Here is a 17,954-nt window from a genome sequence, read left to right on the forward strand (position 1 = left end):
TTGGACTGAAAAGGCAATACTGCAAACTATTTTTTAGATTGTTTAAAGGAGCAAGACTCCTGTTTTCCACATACACTGATAAAAATATAGGTATGTGGAACTTCTTTAATGTATAAGATGTTGTTCTAGTGAAAAGAGTTGGTTTTTGTTTTTTGGGTTTTTTTTTACTTTCAGCGCATAGGAACATTTGAAGAAGATATTTGTTTCCTCTTGCTATTTCATTGACATTTTTAATTATTAAAATTTAAATTACTACTTTTAACCTTGAATTGTTATCAATATCAAAAGTTCTTACATAAATAGAAAGTAATCTATAGCAAATTGAAGTTCTACTTGTAATACATTACATAAACAGTGAAAAATGTTTTAAAATGTCATTACCACATATAATTATAAGCCTTTTTTTCAGGAATGAAAATTGAGCTTAACTAAGCTACTTTACTAACATAATAAAAAGGCCTCCAGCTACCTGACCACTACTCTTTGCAAGCAAATTACCATTTCTCTTTGAGTTGTGTATGCTGAAATAAATAAGCCTCCATTTAGAACAGCTGGGTGGTCTTTAAGATTTTAATCAGATTTGCACCAAGAGAGAGAAGTGAATTTTTCTTAACTTAGGATGAACTTCGGGAATGTTGCCATTTTCTACTCTATGTCTTTTTACAATGCTTAGTTTTATAAAAGCTTGCACTTGCATAGAGCAAAAGTTTTAAAAAGAAAAAAAAGCTTGAGACGGAGACTACAGTAATTGTTCTCTGCTAAAGTGTTCTTCCAGAAGGACTCCTGAGTTCTGATGGCAAGTTCATTGAAATGATATTGCTTAACAGACAGAACAAAATTACCTTGTGTGTTAGCAGAGCTATCAGCAGCAAATCCACGAATATTGAGATCTAACATCCTCTAGACTTTTTGATTAAATTACTTATAAAACTTTTTTTTACAGGTACTTTTACGTAATGACATCTAATAATGACAGGGCTTTTTAAATTAAATTATTAAAATACAATGTTATCCATTTTCAATAGAATGTTATTTGTGTACTGAAAATTGAATGTAAGAAAAGGCTACAAAATAGGTACAGAAATCAATGTCTTCTGCTGCTCTAATTGCACTTTTGAAAATGTTGTGAAACTAGTGGAGGCACTACATCTTATTTAAAGTATCTCCTCTTTGCTTTGTATGACTTTTAAAACAATTATTTTCACTCTGAAATCTATGCATGCTCTCTGAAAAACAAGTTTTTAACAGAAAGTTTGAGGAAAGGAAAACACATTATAAAAGCAAGTACTTGAACATGGAAGTCAGTTCCAAAAATAACAATGAACACTTGCGCTGAGATTCTCAGGAAGGATGAAGCCTGAGAATCAGCCTGAAGATGAAGAAAGCTTTTGGGAATATGTCAACAAATTTTTCTGTTTCCTGGGGGTGGGTGGTTTTTTTCAGTGTCTTTTTTGTTAATGTGATTTATAATATAAACTATATACTGACTTCTATACATAGAAATTAAATAGAAAAAGCAATAGATTTTATGTCTGTAACATCGATATTATCTTCTCTGAAGATGTACTTTTCTTTTGTCTACCTTCTTTTTTCTTCTGCAGAACCCTTTCCACTTTTTTTTTTTTTTTTTTAAGCACTTAAAGTGACAATGATGTTTAAACAGATCAATGCCCTTACTTTTTGTGGGCAGAGCTCTGTCCTGCCAAATGAGATATGAAAGATCTGTTCAATAGCCTGTTACTGCAAATACACTCTGATTTAGTTTAAAAAAATATGTATATATGAATCTCTTTTGCAGCACTCAGGATTATTCTGAAAACTGAAAGCCTATTTCTAATGTGCTTGAGAACATAGAGACCAAAATATCAAGTCTACATCAGGAGAAGGTTGAATGTCATGGATGTTGCAGAAACTCGGTATGATTTAGATTTTAATTCATAAATGCTTTGGAGTTCCTTCCTGTATAGATGTTCTGAATATATAAAGTTTAAGATGTAAACAAGAGACCCAAGCTTGGAAGTTTGAGTCCTGTGTTGACTTTTGAAACCCATCTTTTTAATGTTTTTCTGAGTAAACATTTAAAGCTATTAAAAGCTTATTCTGCAACCTTTTAAGTTTGGGTGGGGGTTTTTTGGTTATTGTTGTTTTGTTGTTGTTGGTTGGTTGGTTGGTTTGGTGGTTTTGTTTATTTGTTTTTAATGAGGAATGCCATTTTGAAATTGTATTTTGAAATAAAATACGTGGACATGCACAGAGATATATGTTTTCTCCTCTCTTAAGTGTACATTAATGTATAATATGTTTTACAATATACTCTATAATATATTATTTAAAATATTAAACCGTAAGTAACCTAGCTCTTTTGTCTATTCATGAACTTAGATTTTATGAAGGTTTCCATTTACCTTAATAAGAAACACTGCTAGAATACATAGCTATGGGTTGAACAGTATTTACTGTTCACTGTATTAATTGTCAGAGATGCTGGGACTTTATTAAGGTTTACTTTGTTTTCACTAGTGTATTTTCATATAATTTCATACCTCCATCCCCCCTGCCCTGCCCCCCGCATCTCTAATGTTTCATTAGCATCTCTTGCTTTTTAAATACATCATTAATTTTTATTGGGTACTCTAATAACTTCAGGTCTGGGGTGGGGGAAGCTTTGTATGGGGGGGGGGGAAGTAATTTTAATATTTTAAATTTTTTTCCACCTTAAGATGGAAACTATTATTTTACTGGAACTAATTACTAGTTCTGAAGTACGTATATTTTCTGTAATTTATTTCATCCCAAGACAAAAAAGCGAAATTTTCAAACTTGACCTTATGACAGTGATTCTATAATATGTCTTAATGTACATCTTACCGTTAGTAATGGAAAATGCTTTATTTTTTATCACCTTATACTGTGGGTGAAAAACATATCTGATTACTTTAAAACTCCAGTGTAATAGGACAATGTGTATCTAGCTCTTAATTTATTTATAAAATGTCTGTTCTGTATTTCTGTCTAGCACTTGATGTGTTTATTTCTATATTTTTCTTAGAAGGCTGGGGACATTTTGTTCAGTTATTTGAGAAGTAACATGGATGAATGCCACACTTGAAGACTATTTTCATACCTCCTATCAACATGTAACTTAAGTTTACAATTAACTTGATCCATGCGAGTAGAGCCATTGATTCTTAACCTGACTAAGCACGTCTAGCTATCTTCTTAAATTAAGGAGATTGGAAAAGAACCAGTAACTGTTATCAACCAGAAGCGAATCTTATTTTAAGATGTGAGGAGGTATTCTAGGCACTGGTTCACTAGATAATTTGGAACCTGTTTCTGTGTATTGCTCTGAGCACACTTTCTTGTTCAACTTCTAAAGCCATGTGGCAAGTGGATAACGTTGGTGTGTGAGCAGCAATGAATATCCATTTAAAACTGAAAAAGTACCTACTAACCTCCCCAGGTAACAGCATTTAGAAAGAAAAATAATGTACAGTTTTAAGTTTTCAAGCATTCCTTTCTCCCTTCCCAAGGCACCTTTTAAAATCAGCATTCCCTCATATGCCAGGGTGGTTATACAGGGAGATAGGCTACAATTCACAGCAGTAGCGTGCTACCAGGCTAGAAATACTGTATTGCAAACTGCCTGGAAGTTCTTGGCTTTGCATATTAATAGAACAATATTTATTATCCTCAAAGTGAGTAAGACTGAATAATGTAAGGAATGAAATTTGCCTATCACAGTAAAATGCATATGGATGTCTGCCTGGAGTTCAGAGCTGATTTCATTTGCCAAAGGGCAGTAGTGGTACTGTTAGTGGCTTGTAGTTCTCTGCTGCTGGAGTTGCCATGCATGATGCAGTATGTTTATAAATAAAACTATGTTTATATCTGCAAGCACATCTTGGGATGTAAAGTCATGTTCTTTCTGGCTTGCACATAACCACCAATATGGTTGCTGCTGGAACTTAGTCAAGAATTCTGTTGATTTGGAAGCCAGTGAAGAAACTCCCAGAACTGTGTTGCCTCTGCAAGTATGAGTAAAAGCTTATTTATGTCAGTCAAGTGACTATGCATGCATAGAAATCAGATCACTTAAATGAAGGGAGATGCAAACTTTCACAAGTTACTCCTTGTGGTTATTTTCCCACTGAGTGAATAGGGGCTCCCATTTGCACCTCAGCAGGTTACTTTGGAATTTCAAGGTGTATGTATGGTAATTTGTAATGTGCTGGAAACACAAAACTTCTAAGAGAAACACTTTTAACTACTTAATAACTAAATAATGTTAAGGCATTAATTCTTTGTGTTAATCAAAAGCAACACAACTCAGGCAACAAATGAGGCAACTCACATAGAGAAAATCATAATACATTTGACAGCTATGTGACTCCAGTCTGTAAGAACAAGCATATATGCCTCTGATTCTCAATTTTTTTAGTCAGATGTACTTCTAGTATCAAGTTCTTTTTTAATGGTGCCAAGGTTGTTTATGTTTTATAATGTAATCTAAAAAATATATGCTGCATTTTGTGCAGAAGTTGTACACAAGGAACACAATACGCATATTAATGTCTGAAACAGTAGTGATGGAAATTATTCAATGGCTGTGGTGATCAGTTTCATTGTTCAGCTTTGCTGTTAAAGTTTTTCAGAAAGTTTGGTCTGGGTTTCCCTTGCTGATGTTTAATGCTGTTATGTCCCATTCAGCAGTACATAGAAAAAGATTTCTTTTTACCTTTCTTCAGGATAGTTTGTATTTTACCTTGGGCTTGTGTAAGCATTAGAGAAAATAAAATTTTGCTTAGAAATTAAATTTAAGTAGACTGGAAATTTTGAAGGGAAAACTTTGACTTTGTTTTGCAAAGCTTTATAGCAGATTTAATAAAATGTAGCTCTCATACAAGCAATAAACTTCTAAAACAGCCAGTTATAACCCTGACAAGTGTTTGGAGAAGCCAGCTTTCTGTTGTGTGGTGCATTGTTTTGTTTTTTGCATGCGTCCATTTTAACTGTGTCATAAAAGCATTTTTGATGTTGCCCTCCTAAGTGGAACCTGCCAAGAGTTAATTACAGTAAATTACATCAAAATCCTTTCTTTACTGAAGATTATAATACGTTTACTAAGTTCTCTATCACTTGCATGGTTTTGTGTGTGTGTGTGTGTGTGTGTGTGTGTGTGTGTGTGTGTGTGTGTGTGTGTGTGTGTTAAAACTATAGCTTGGCTGGCTCAAAATGAATGGCTGCCAATTCTTCTGATCACTCTGATGGTTTCTACATCATATTCTTTTCAATCTCCTCCTTTCAGTTACCTGCATGGACTTGCTATTGTTGTAGCAAGGAAGACTGGTGGTTCTCTTTAGAGCTTTAAACATGCTCTGGATGGGCTTGCTCTGTAGATCTGAAGGCTGCTGTGAAATATCCTAAGCTTCTATGGCATAAGGGAAAAGATATACACTTTCCAAACTGACCTGGGAAAAGTATTGATCATTTATGCTCTCTGGCCTAAACCTAGAGATTCAGCCTGTTGTACTGATTTGAATATTAGTGAAAAAGGACGTTCTTCAATTGTTACCTTTCTTCATTTGCAGAAGTGTTAAAACATTCACGTGACATAGCCTCACAATTTTCCCATGCAGAGTCAAATGGTATAAACATCAGCAGAGGGCAGTATTGAGGCAGAAATAGAATGATAGTCAATTGACCTTAAAAAAAAAAAAAAAAAAAGTTTCTGTATGTTTTCAGTTTTTCTTCATCGAATCACAGAATAATTTATGATGAAAGGGATGCCTGAATGTCATCGGGTCAATTCCTGTCTCGGAGAGCCAAATTCAAAGTTAGCTACAATCAATATGGTCATGGTAATGTGTCTACATTGTTGGTCATTCCGTAACAACCTGCAATCAGATTAGTTTTCTCATTAAACCACTTTTATATTCAGTTGTGAGACTGGATTCAAAACATGCCCAGTGCTGAAGCATAGATATTTTGTGTGAATAATACTAGGAAAAAAATCTTTAGACATTTTTGTTTACAACATCAGGAAATAGAATTTTTTAACAGTTGTTCTCATCAACTTTGATGAGAAAACATCTGAGAAAAAAAAAATAACCCTACAAGAATCTTGCCTGTTACTTCTGCAAGGCAAAATTGACAAGCATGGTTATCTCTATGTAGCTTCTGTGGAAAAAATGTCTTCTTGTGGTTTTTGTTCTTGTTTGTGTGTGGGTTTTTTTGTTTGTTTTGGTTTGGTTTTAAGTATAGTTTCTATAGCATTTGCTACTCAATAGCAGGGGTGTATTTTTTTTTCTGCACCTTTATTGGAGAGCTAAGATAGATAGTGTCAGGAAGAATTTAAAGAGTGCATATTGCTTTTGTGTTTAAAACCTTTTTCAAAGATATGCTGTATTGAATTTGTGGACAGATTATAGAAATCATAGGCTTCTCCAAATCAGTAAGTTTTATTAGGAATTTTTTTTCTTTTTAATATACAAACACAGTCCTAACTTGTTATTGCTACGTGAATTAATTCTACTTCCTTTTTTCAATATGCTTGCTCATCTTAGCCGAAATTTTATTGGCTAAAATGATAAACTGTTGAATTTTGTGGAATTCAGTATTTTCCTTTAGCTTAGCCGATTCTGCAGTGCTTTTTCAAGAGTGTATTTGAGACAAAATTGCAGACTTTCAAGCTGTGGAACAAATGTATATGAAAAATACTAAACACAATTCTATATTAGGGAGTTTACTGACACTCGTGTCACATAAAAGCACTTCTGGCATTTACTTAAACTCTTCAGATGCACTAATAATTTGTTTAATTTACTTTAAGGCAAATGTTTTACTCCTGTTTTCAGTCTGGGAAGCAATGTTGTTACATCTCAGTGTCTAGTTTCAGTCTTTTTTTGACAAAGTGTTAACTACAATGTTTATTCAGACAAAATATCTGTGATTCTACATATTAAATAGAACTACTGTGATGGAGAGTGTGTGTGGGTTTTTTATTCTCTTTTTACTACTAGAAAAGTGAATAAGAAGTATTGTTAAGTCACTCTTACATGTAACACAAATGTTTGCCTACTGCTGTTGATGGTAAACAGGAACAATTCTTAAAGAGATTGTTGGCATCTTAAATGCACTTTTCCCGCTCAGTTGGATCAGCTAGGTGTGAAAGCCATTTGGCTAGAATTCTAGCACTTCTCAAATGGCTTGCTACACCTTTAACTAAGCAGTGGGGTTTAGTTAAATCTGCAGTTTAGATTCCTGGCAACTATCCCAACAAATTAGTTTAAACTAGCTCAGGCAAGTGATCACATGAGCCATGTCCATTTTTGAGTGTTGCTGTGAGTATATCTTTGCAAGATAAAATACCAGTTGATGTGGAATTCAGTGAAGGCTAACAAGTGCTGCTGGGACCTTAGGTGGATGCAGACTGGGTCAGAACTGTTCTGTTATCGGTACCCAGCAGAGCTTGGGTATGGAATGTATTTCAGTTGTGATCTGAACTTTGGCAGGGATTAAATTATGTTTTATAAATGTAGTTACATGGCTTCGAGGCGTATAAAACTTGGGTGGGCCCCGTTTGCATATCAGCACTGTGCTTCCAGTATCTCTGGTTCCCGAGGCAGCACGAGACTGCTCTTTGTGTCACTGTTAAAATGCCTGTTAAAAGTTAGAGAGAGATCCAGATGGGTAGACAATGTATTTTGATCACTGGCAAGAATCTTCATCTTTGATGGATGGGAATATTTGTCATGTAGGAATAATAAAAAGTCAGAAAATGTACTGCCAGTTAGCATGCTATTTTTTAAAAAAAATATTTTTTAGATTTTGAAATATCCTTTGTTTCAAAATGCTGAAGATATCTGGATTTTTTTGTTTAGATAACTTCAGGAGAGAATTATTTTTCTATTTGATTTTACATTAAATATGCAAATGAGTAATATCAGCTGTGGAACAGAGATAGGCATAAACATCTGCAAAGGTAATGTGATAGCTGAGTCTGATGGAAAATGATGGCAAGGAGGTGAGAAAGTACTTGTGTGGTGAGTTTTAAATGTTGTACAGTGTGGAAGACTTAAGGCCATGCGAGGCACAAAAAAGGAAAAATCAGTTTAGGACAGCTGCTAGTGACAAATATCGTCTTTTCTGAGTACTGACTGAGACGGTATAATAGCTGAGCTCTTAGCAACACAAACTTCACAGTGTGACAGTCCCTGTAGGTGCAAATGTGGGAAGGGTCCCTCCTCTAAATTTATATCTCTTCTGCACAAGATGTAGTTCAAAAGGGATATCTGGGACAACAACGAGGGACTGACCAAACCTTAACTACAGTTAAGTCAAGGTAGGCTGTATAATAGCTGAGCTTCGTTTAGCTGGCCTTGGTTTAAATTATTGCTCTTAACTCCCAAGGTACAGTGATGAACCCCGTTGTAAACAATAGCACATTTAGCACCACTGCTGACAGTCCTTCTTGCAGTGAATGTTTGTGGAGTGTTCTTGGTGAAAAGGAATACAAGGTCCTGTATTGTATCATCCAGTAACTGAAAAGAGTTGAGATACATTAAATTATGTGAGAAGGTGGCCGAATTATACCTAGTGGACTGCAAAAGGAATGTATGCCTTCTGCTTTCAGAGGTAGGTACTGAATCTATAAAAAGCAAGTAATGATTTTAGTCATGACCTTCTGAGATCCAAAGTATTTGGACTGATTAGACTCAAGCACATAGCACTGCAGATCCTTCATGTAACATCCTGTGTTTTACTTTTACCCTTCCTCTCTCCCCACCCCAAACCCTAGCACATTGCCCTCAAATGACTGCGAAGCAGTTTTGTACATGCATATTGAGATTCTGTTGTATATACACTTAAAAAATGTACACATCATTGTAGAGTTTTACATGACAAGCTTTTCTTCAGCCTTGTAGCAAATTATAGGGACAGTCTTGTCATCTTTTGTGTTACTTTAATATTGTGAAGTTTAATTGTGACTCTTTTGGTGACTTTTCCATGAGGATGACCAATTGCTCTCTTCCTTAGTTTATATTCTGTTGCTATTCTAATGGGTTGAGTGAAGAAAAGAGGATATTGTTTATTGTTACTTCCCTCTGTAGGGCTTTAGTTTGCAACACTTCTCTATGAAATTATCCATATGTTTCCTTAGCAGTTTTCAAGGAGAGTTAAGTTCATTATTATACAGAAAAGGATGACATCCAAGGTGCTGCTCTTATTTTGGCAACTTGAATTTTGTTCAAAAAATTTTGTTTAAACATAAAACCAGTGGGGTTTACTGTCAAGGATGTTTAAATGCTGCTTGTATTGTGGAAAAAGTTACTGATTTTTAAATCCTTCCTCAAATTTATTCTGAAGTTAAAAAAAAAAAAAAAAAGTAGGGGAGGGGAATTTCTTATAAACATGTGTAGAGGCACTTACAAACTTACGTTTCTTTGATTCCTGGAATTGGAAACAACTCTGTATAATGTAGTCTTCCCAAATCCATGCAGCTAATTATCTACAACAAACTATCTAAAAGCAAACAGACCAAATCAGTACATCTCATAAGCAAAGTTTTATGCAAGTACTCTACCTCTGATCTGGTAACAATATTGTAGGAATTTTCTATTTATTTTGGAAAGACTGTCACTGGTAATGATGGATTATCTGTAGGTTCTTTTACTGGTGAAATGCAGACAGAGCAACCGTATAAATGAAGCAAGCATTTTGTCTCTTTTTCATTCACTCAGTGTTTTTTTAAGAAATAGTGAAATGCTTTAATAGCTGTATTTCCAAAAGTGAGAAGGTGTCACGTTCTTAACAAGTAGCTCAGCTTAGAGATGACATTTTTTGCAACACTGCAAGTAGGAATGGAGGTTTAATACTGAGCAGATGGTACAGCACTGAAGAATAATTGGCAAGTTGATAATTACTTAAGTAATCTATTTTTAAAGTTGTATGACTTTTCTTATTCCTGAGATTCTATAAAAAAGTAAAAAAATACATTTGAAATTCTGTAGTGGTTGAATGTCTGGGTAGTTTATGCATAACTAGAGCGATGGGCAATGACTACTTTACCTTGCTGTGTGGCAGTAAGCTTGACCTTTATGGACTATTGATAGCCAAACCAGTTCTTATGTGTTTTCTAGTGATTTCTCATGTCTGTATTTGAAAAATCAGAAAGAACACCAATTCAAGGACCCTCCAGCAAGTACGCTATATCTTGACAGTTCAAAACCGTAAACCTCAGAGGCCAGTGCTAATCCTGCATGCTTGTGAAGAAGATAAGACCATGCTCAGGTAGTACTTAAGTCTGCTAATTATTTTCGTATATATTTTCTGCTGACGCACTTATTACATTCTATACAGTTGTTCTGTGTGACATCAGAACAAACAAAACATTCTTTGTAATTGAAAGGATCACTAATTTGGAGGCAAGATTAGGAATACAAAATGCTTTACAGTCTGAATGAGAAAAGGGCTTGCATGGGGTTTAAGTGCAGTGGACTGTACAGCAACTTACTGCAGCTCCTAAAAACTAAATGGATACATGAACTAAGTTGGGTGCCTCATGAACAACAGTGTCAATGTTATCTTGCTATGACTGCAAAAATAATGCTTTTGTTAACATATTCACAAACTTTTGTAAACATTGTAGAGTTATTGCATACCATGTTAGAGGCAGTGCTGCAAACAAACTGTATTTGTTTGAAAAATATAAATCTACTACTGAGCAGATTAAGGGGTGCAAAAAAGCACCTGGAAATGGATGAAAATCTATGCTGAATGTTTAAATGTCGCACCTTCTTGTTATGCTTACAAAATACTAGCTACTTTGTTAAATCTGACTTCTAAATGGAAAACTTCCTACATGAAGGTGGCTTTAAGCCAGTGCTCATGCTGGAGGGTGGGAGGTGACAGGCAGCTGCTTTTAAGGGCAAGAAGCTGGAGCCAGCACTGTGGAATATACAGAGTAGCAGCATCTGTTGTATTGTTTGTCTGGACCATATTTACTCCCTCGTATTAGATCACCTCTGAGGAATGAGACTAACTGTGGTTTAAGAAATATTACTTCTTAAAATGGCTTTGTTTCCTAGATACAGAAAGCTTGAAAGAAGGTGATAACTAAGCAGTAGCATAGACAGACTTTTCTGAAGAGGGATGGGAGGGTGAGTCTCATTTCTTGTGGACAGGCAAAAGAGGGGAAATACCACGTAATTTATATAAGTGATGGGGAGGAAAAGTCTCCTGAAGACAGAAAGCATTGTGCAGGGAGGTGGTGAGGAATGGTGGAGATTATTTTGTTTTTCTGAGAGACTGGCTTCTTGCTCTGTGTGTGTGTGTTATGTGTTTGGGAAGCTGAGGGCTTGATATTTTAGAATCTTAGGCCTAGAAATGTAGGTATGTTCTAAGACAGGACTTGCCATACAAATTTTGTGTCTTGTTAGTGTTTGTGTTAGTATAGTTGGATGCAAATGTTATATGGATGCTTGTGGCAGACTGTGCCTTGTCCCATGTTACATCTTCAAAGTGAACAGGAGTATGTTTGGAGGCTTTCCCACCTTCCCCCACCCCCACCCCGCCCTGGACAGAACATTGGAAACTGAATTTTCATTTATGTTACAGAGCACCTGTGAGAGCATTGATGGAATGGCATAGCCTTAGCCTCTCTTCTGATGCTGCTGTGTGACTGTTAGGCACTAGTGTGTAAGTGTCAGCTAATGCATGTGCTGCCTCATGGTTTACAAAATACCCTGTGAAATACCCTGTGACATATTTGCTAACCTCCTGTCCATACATTGGTTGGTTTGGTTTTGGTGTGTTGTCGGTGTTTTTTGTGTGTGTTTTTTTATTACTTGCCTAAAGTTTCTGGGTAAGGCTCTAGCCAAAGAACAACAAAAAGTATACAAATTAGGGGTATTACATGCCTGGTAAATTTGAAGGACTACATATTACGAACATTAAATTCTCTGCCAACTGGTGCAATTGAAATGAAAATGTATGCCTCACAGTTTGGGGGATGTCATTTATTGCTTTATGGAAGTAGTTTGCTTTCCTCCCTCTCCCCACTCCTTTTTTTTTTTTTGAAAACTGTTATGTAGCAGTGGCTCCTTGTTTCCTTAAGTACTGTGGTTAAGCAGATGACAAGTGCTTAGCAGAAGCATGGAATTTTATTAAACATACAATGGGTCAGATATTTGCTTCATGTGAATGCATTGTTCTTAACAATATGGAAAATTCAATAATACTTTTCCAAATTTAGGAGAGGAATGTGCAGGTGGCTTTGGGTGTTGCTATCTGATGTTCTCCCAACTCTCCTAAACTTTATTTTTCTTCCTTTTGTCATATTGAATATACAGAAGGAGCTGGGATGTTGAACAGGTTTGTTTTTGAGCTGTTGTCCTCCAGAGAATTATCAGCTATTGCAGATTTTGGCACTATAGAATCGTGAATTTGCAGTTGTTGGAGGCTGCACCGGACACTGAAGGCACCTCTGGGGACCTGTGAATACCAGCTGAAATGTGAACAAGCACCTTTAGGATTTCTGATCCCTTCCTCTCATAACTTCCCTCTGAAGGAGCTGATCTTCCTCATCTGATGTCTGCAGAAACTTGTGTCATTTTTTCCTCACTCTTTTTTGTCTCATCTGTGTTTGTCCTTTTTATGTGTTTATTTTGTCATCTGTAGTTGTCATCTGTAGCCATGCCTGTGAGTTCCAGTTCTGGAAAACATGTGAGAGCTGGTATTTTGAATTTCTAAATGACTGTGAAGAAAAAGAAACAACAGAGTTAATATTAAAAGACAGATTTTCAGAACTACGTTCTTGTAGTCTCTGTATGTTAGTCCTGCCTAACAAAGCTGTGTGTTGTAAATTCTCATTTTTGTACAGCATTCTTCTCATTCGTAAGCATAGTTGCCTAAAAATAACATGCGATACAACTCTAAGATCACACCTGGAAGGACTACAAGACATTTATTTTTTTAGGTTTTAATTGTCATTGCAAACATCTAGTAACTTTAAATTTATAACAAAGGAACATGAATCATTATAGAACCTTTTTAAGCAATCTGATTTTTTCCAAATATATTGGGTAGGCTACTTAAGACTAAATGGTGATGACTGAATGGAGAACAAGTAGACACTTCTGGGCTACAGAGTGAAGTGTCTTAAGACCATGAAGGTAGCACATGTACATTTATAGAGATATGTGTGAAAGCAGTGTTTGCAGAGCTGTTTAACTTCATTAACCAAACAGAATGCATAGTAGATAAATTTTGTGGAGGCTGTCTTCTAGGATCAAAGGCCTTAAAAATACTGATAAGCTTCAGAAGCACTCGGTGTTTAACTGTAAATTTGTATATTCTCCTCTTTTCTGAGACTAGAGGAGAAAGAGGACTAGGCCTGGTGGGGATGCTGTGGAGGGATTCTATTATCAATAAGATCTTTGAAGGTATATAGAGGATTTGAGGGTACAGGGATGGGAAATGGGGAAAGAAGGGAGAGTGATAATGTAGTAAATTATATCCTCTCTTAGGTAGCATCTATGGAAAAGGAAAAGCAAGGCAAAATCAGTTGTGGATAAGTTAACGCTTAAAGATATTGACCACAGTTTCATAATATACAGTGAAAGGCATTTTAAAGGTGTTTACATATAAATGAAATTGTTTTCAAACGTATTGGGGTGTGACTTTAAACACCCAAAAGCTCTGACGACACACAGTGAAAAATGGTAATGCTTTTGTAAAAGCTTATGGCCATGCAAATTTATTCTAACTTCACAAAAAAGTTTACAGCAATTATCTCTTACTAAGACTGATATGTGTAGAAAGAGAAGCTTTCAGAGACCAAGAGAAGTGCTTGTATGCCTGAGGGCTTATCTGTGTTCCTCTAACTTATCTGTTAGTCTAATAAGATATCTCCTCTATAGGAAATTGAGTACTAACTGAAGCAGTTACAAGTCCAAAATACCAGCAGGGCTAGTAAAGCTGACTGTATTCTCTAGAGGGTAAAAAGTTCAAACTTCTCATCAGGAGTGGTATTTGTCAGACAATTTTAAGATGACGAGTCAGAATGGTCAGATATCTTGCAGCATAGATATAACAGTATCTGCAGGCAGTTGGTGTGGATGAAGAAGCAGGTGCTCAGATGGCAAGTGATTTTTGACAATAGCAACTTATATGATTAAGTGAAATATGTAGAGAAGTGAACAGTAGAACTACAATTAAGAAGTTATGACAGTTGTTACTTTCAGAGTATCAAATGAAAGAGACATCAGATTATCCAATTATAATCTTTTGTGACCGTCTCTTTACCTTCTATGACCTAGCCATAACTTATAAAGTCGTAATTGCGAGGCAAGTTTGATTGCTGTATTAATTGCCCTCTTCATTTTGCTGGGCATTCATGAGTGGTTTAATTCTCAATATTTTGTATTAAAAAAAAAAAAAAAGCCAAACCAAAAACCCCAAAATGGAACACAGAAAAATTTGAAAACATATTGTAATAAAATTAAATTCCAATTTTATGCCTACTCTTTTTGTGCAGACAGTTTTTAAAGCTTTCACATGAAATTCAGTGGTTCAGAACTGTAACTGAGTTTCAGTAAACTACACATTTGTAAATGGAGCCTATCATGATGGGATAAATAAGCATATTTTAATAATTTAATGCTTGGCTACCTTCCCTGCCACTTCTGCCTCCCCACTCTGCATAGTCTTCCTGACATTACCACTCAGCAGGATACAAGTAAATGAGCCAAAAAAGCTTTGCCTTGGCACACTTCTGTTGGCTTCATCTGGGTTTCAATGATGTAACCCAGAGATGAACTAGAACCAGAAGAGTTCAACAGTCTGCTAATAGCACAGTGCTGCATCAGATGTGTAAGGAATCTTACTACAGTAAAGTCATTTTTCATAAGACAGTCCTTTTCTGAGAAGTTGTATGTGGGGGAAGGAGGTTGTGTGGTTGGTGGTTTTTTTTTTTCTTTCTTTCTTTTTTTTTTTGTCTGTTTTTTAACCTGAGGCTGAACTGCAAAATCTGTAACACATTCAAACTTGACCTCTTGTAACTGAAGGTAAAACAGCAGTGTTAAGAATTTATCTGTGTATCAAACTAGTAGAGAAAGGTAGAAATTATAATTAAGTAGGATTTTAGAAATAGGGTACAGTTAGTTTATAGCAAAGAAGGTTTTTGGTTTAGTTTGGTTTTGTTTGGCTTGGGTTTTGTTGTTTCATAGATATTTTTTGTTGTTTTCCCAGGAGGAAATTATACCTGTATTTTCTTGCTGTTTACCAGACTAATACTTCTTCTGTTCATAACTAACATGCAGTTGTTTTTTTTTTTTTTATAGCAATGCAGTTGTGTTACAGCAAGTGTAACAAAAAACACAGGGTAGACAACGCTAGTTGGTGTTACAGACAGTTTACTTGTAGATTGTAAGATGATAAAACACACTTTTACACTTGTGTCATGTGCTTGTATCTCTCTAAAGGAAGCTGTTTGGTAGACAGTAACCATCTCACGCAGAAAAGAGAGAAATTTGATCCACTGTTTAACTACGCTTTTTTTTTTTTATGAGGGGAGAAAATGAGTCATAACTAAAGCAGGGAAGGAATAAGATAAATAAAAGCTGCTCACAATAGCTAATAATAATTACAGAAAGTACCATGCTGGTCTTGGGATCTTGCTGTTGAGAATAATACATTTAATAGCAACGTTCCTTGGTAAATTTGTGAGAATGAGTGTCAAAATATTTAATATGGAATGCAAGCATTCCTTCTTGCAACAAGTATCTTGAAAGGCCTCTTCTTTTCAGTGTACTGTGAATAAAGCTGCAAACAGGTCAGTAATTTTTATGCAGTCAGTCGCTTGAGACTCTATCCAGCTCTCACTAATCAATGACAAAATTCTTGGTGACTTCACTGACTGGCTGGGACCTCAGATGTATGGATTTTCTCCGTAACCAGGGATAACACTTGCTTTCTATTTCCCTGTAAAGACTGAGTAGTATTATGTGTGAAACAAAAATAGTGAAATTATTAAGTCCGAAGAACCATTATTGTTTTCCTGCTGCTTCAGATGAAAAAGGCCTTAATCCAGCTGGTATATCCATATATATCTCTCTATATTCCTGGCATTCATTTTATTTAGATGTAGGATTACCACCGTAATGTGTAAGCACATATTATAAAATTTGAATTTCTGTAAATATGAATTTTGTATTACCTTGATTTTGCAGAAATTGGAAGTTAGTGTTTAGCAGCGAAAACTGGTATTTACTTTCAAAGGGCAGCAGCAAAAGCGAAATTCTTATTAACATATACTCAGTCTTTTCTGTCTTTATTGTTTTGGCAGATAAGATAATCATAAGTATACTTTTGGTTAAAGACTGTTACTAGGACAGCTATGCATAAATGATAAATAATGTGGTCTGAATTTTAATGGATATGGCTTTTTGTTCTCATCAGCTTTGATACTATTTAAGGTAAAGGCAGGTTACGCAAACTTGTTCTTCAGTCATTTTCAGGAAAAATATATATTTAGAACATTTTTGTTATTGCTTTTTAAAAACAAATCCAAACAACTTCAATAAATAATGAAGGGAGAAGGAGAAACAGGCAGAATGCTAACTTTTGATCATACTTACCCATCCATCTTCTGCAACAGAGTTCCTTATTTAATTAACAGTAGGATACTGTTGTTCCTGACATTGTAAAAATAACACTGTCGCTGTCCTGAAGAGCTTGCAGTCTAAACATGCTCCCTCTTGATATATTTAGTCGATAAGAATAAGCTGAGAGAAACTGACTTGAATAATTTTAGCAAGCAGATAGCTTTGCCAAGTAAACCTCTTCTAAATATTTAAAAGTATGAAGATCTGTTATCAAGGGGACATAGATGACACTTACTTGCTTCAGACTGCAACAGACTCTCATGCATAGACTCAGTGGAGATTGCACAAATACCTAGAGTTTATATAAGTAAAGACTACAATATTGTTGGGTTAAGTCTGATCAACTACAATGTACCAAATAAGCCATTGTAAAAGTCCTGTGAACTAGCAAAGATGGCATTCTAGATGGAAACAAAGCTTCTGTGCTCAGAGAGCTCTGCCTTATATTTTAAAGAGAAAAAAAAATATTTTATTAAAGAATATTTAATGAAAGTAAATATTTATAAATAATGTTGTTCTACTTATGCAGCAGCAAAGATCTCAAAATAGAGCCTCTGCTCTTGGAACATTACAGTGAACAAAGGAGTTGTCAGAACCAGGTAGAAGAAAAACAGAAAATCCAAACATGGCTGAAACTGTGATAAGAAGAATTTATTTCTACTATCTGCCCAGGCCATGTGAACTTTAGTTTTCAAACTAAAGCCAAAATTGAAGATCAAGTGTCGTATCTATTTCATACCAGGTAGAAACATTTAGGAGAGGTATTTAGAGCAGTAGGAGCAAAATTGTAGACTAGGACGCAAATGGTTCAAGCAGCTCAGCTGTGGCTTTCTGACAGTGGAAAATGTAAAGGTTTCCACCATAGCCAATAAAGGTCTAAACCCTTTCCAAAATAATGAGGAAGGAGAACAGGTGTTCAACAGGTGGAATGTAGAAATAAGGTAGCAATAAGTCTTCCACAAAGCATTACTTGATAAATATATAAATTTGTATGACTTCAGCTATAATAATTTAAATTTATGCATCCAGTGGAATGTGCAATAGATGTTTAATTGATCTCATCTAAGCCATAAAATCTTAAGGAAGCAAACAACTTAATGAATAAATCTACTAATGTACTGAGAAGTTTCAAGTAGAATAGTCATCAAACTTAAATAATTTGAAATCTGTAGAAAGACTTTTATATAAAACTTTGCAAATAGAGGAAAAGATTCTGTTAGTGGTAATACTTTTTTCCTGTCTTAGCATGAAAAAAAGTATTGCTTCTTAACTATATAATGACATGTG

General features: G+C 35.3%; 1 protein-coding gene across 2 annotated transcripts in view; it reads left to right on the forward strand.

Annotated features, from left to right (window-relative positions):
- Nucleotides 1-17,954, forward strand: part of IRAG1 (inositol 1,4,5-triphosphate receptor associated 1) — a 113,355-nt gene that overhangs the window by 1,244 nt on the left and 94,157 nt on the right. For both annotated transcript variants that reach the window (XM_071808898.1, XM_071808901.1), the window contains exon 2: nt 1,799-1,916. The gene's annotated coding sequence lies outside the window, so the exon portion shown is untranslated. The remainder of the gene's footprint in view (nt 1-1,798; nt 1,917-17,954) is intronic.

Source organism: Patagioenas fasciata, chromosome 5, assembly GCF_037038585.1.
Source record: "Patagioenas fasciata isolate bPatFas1 chromosome 5, bPatFas1.hap1, whole genome shotgun sequence".
NCBI lineage: Eukaryota > Metazoa > Chordata > Aves > Columbiformes > Columbidae > Patagioenas > Patagioenas fasciata.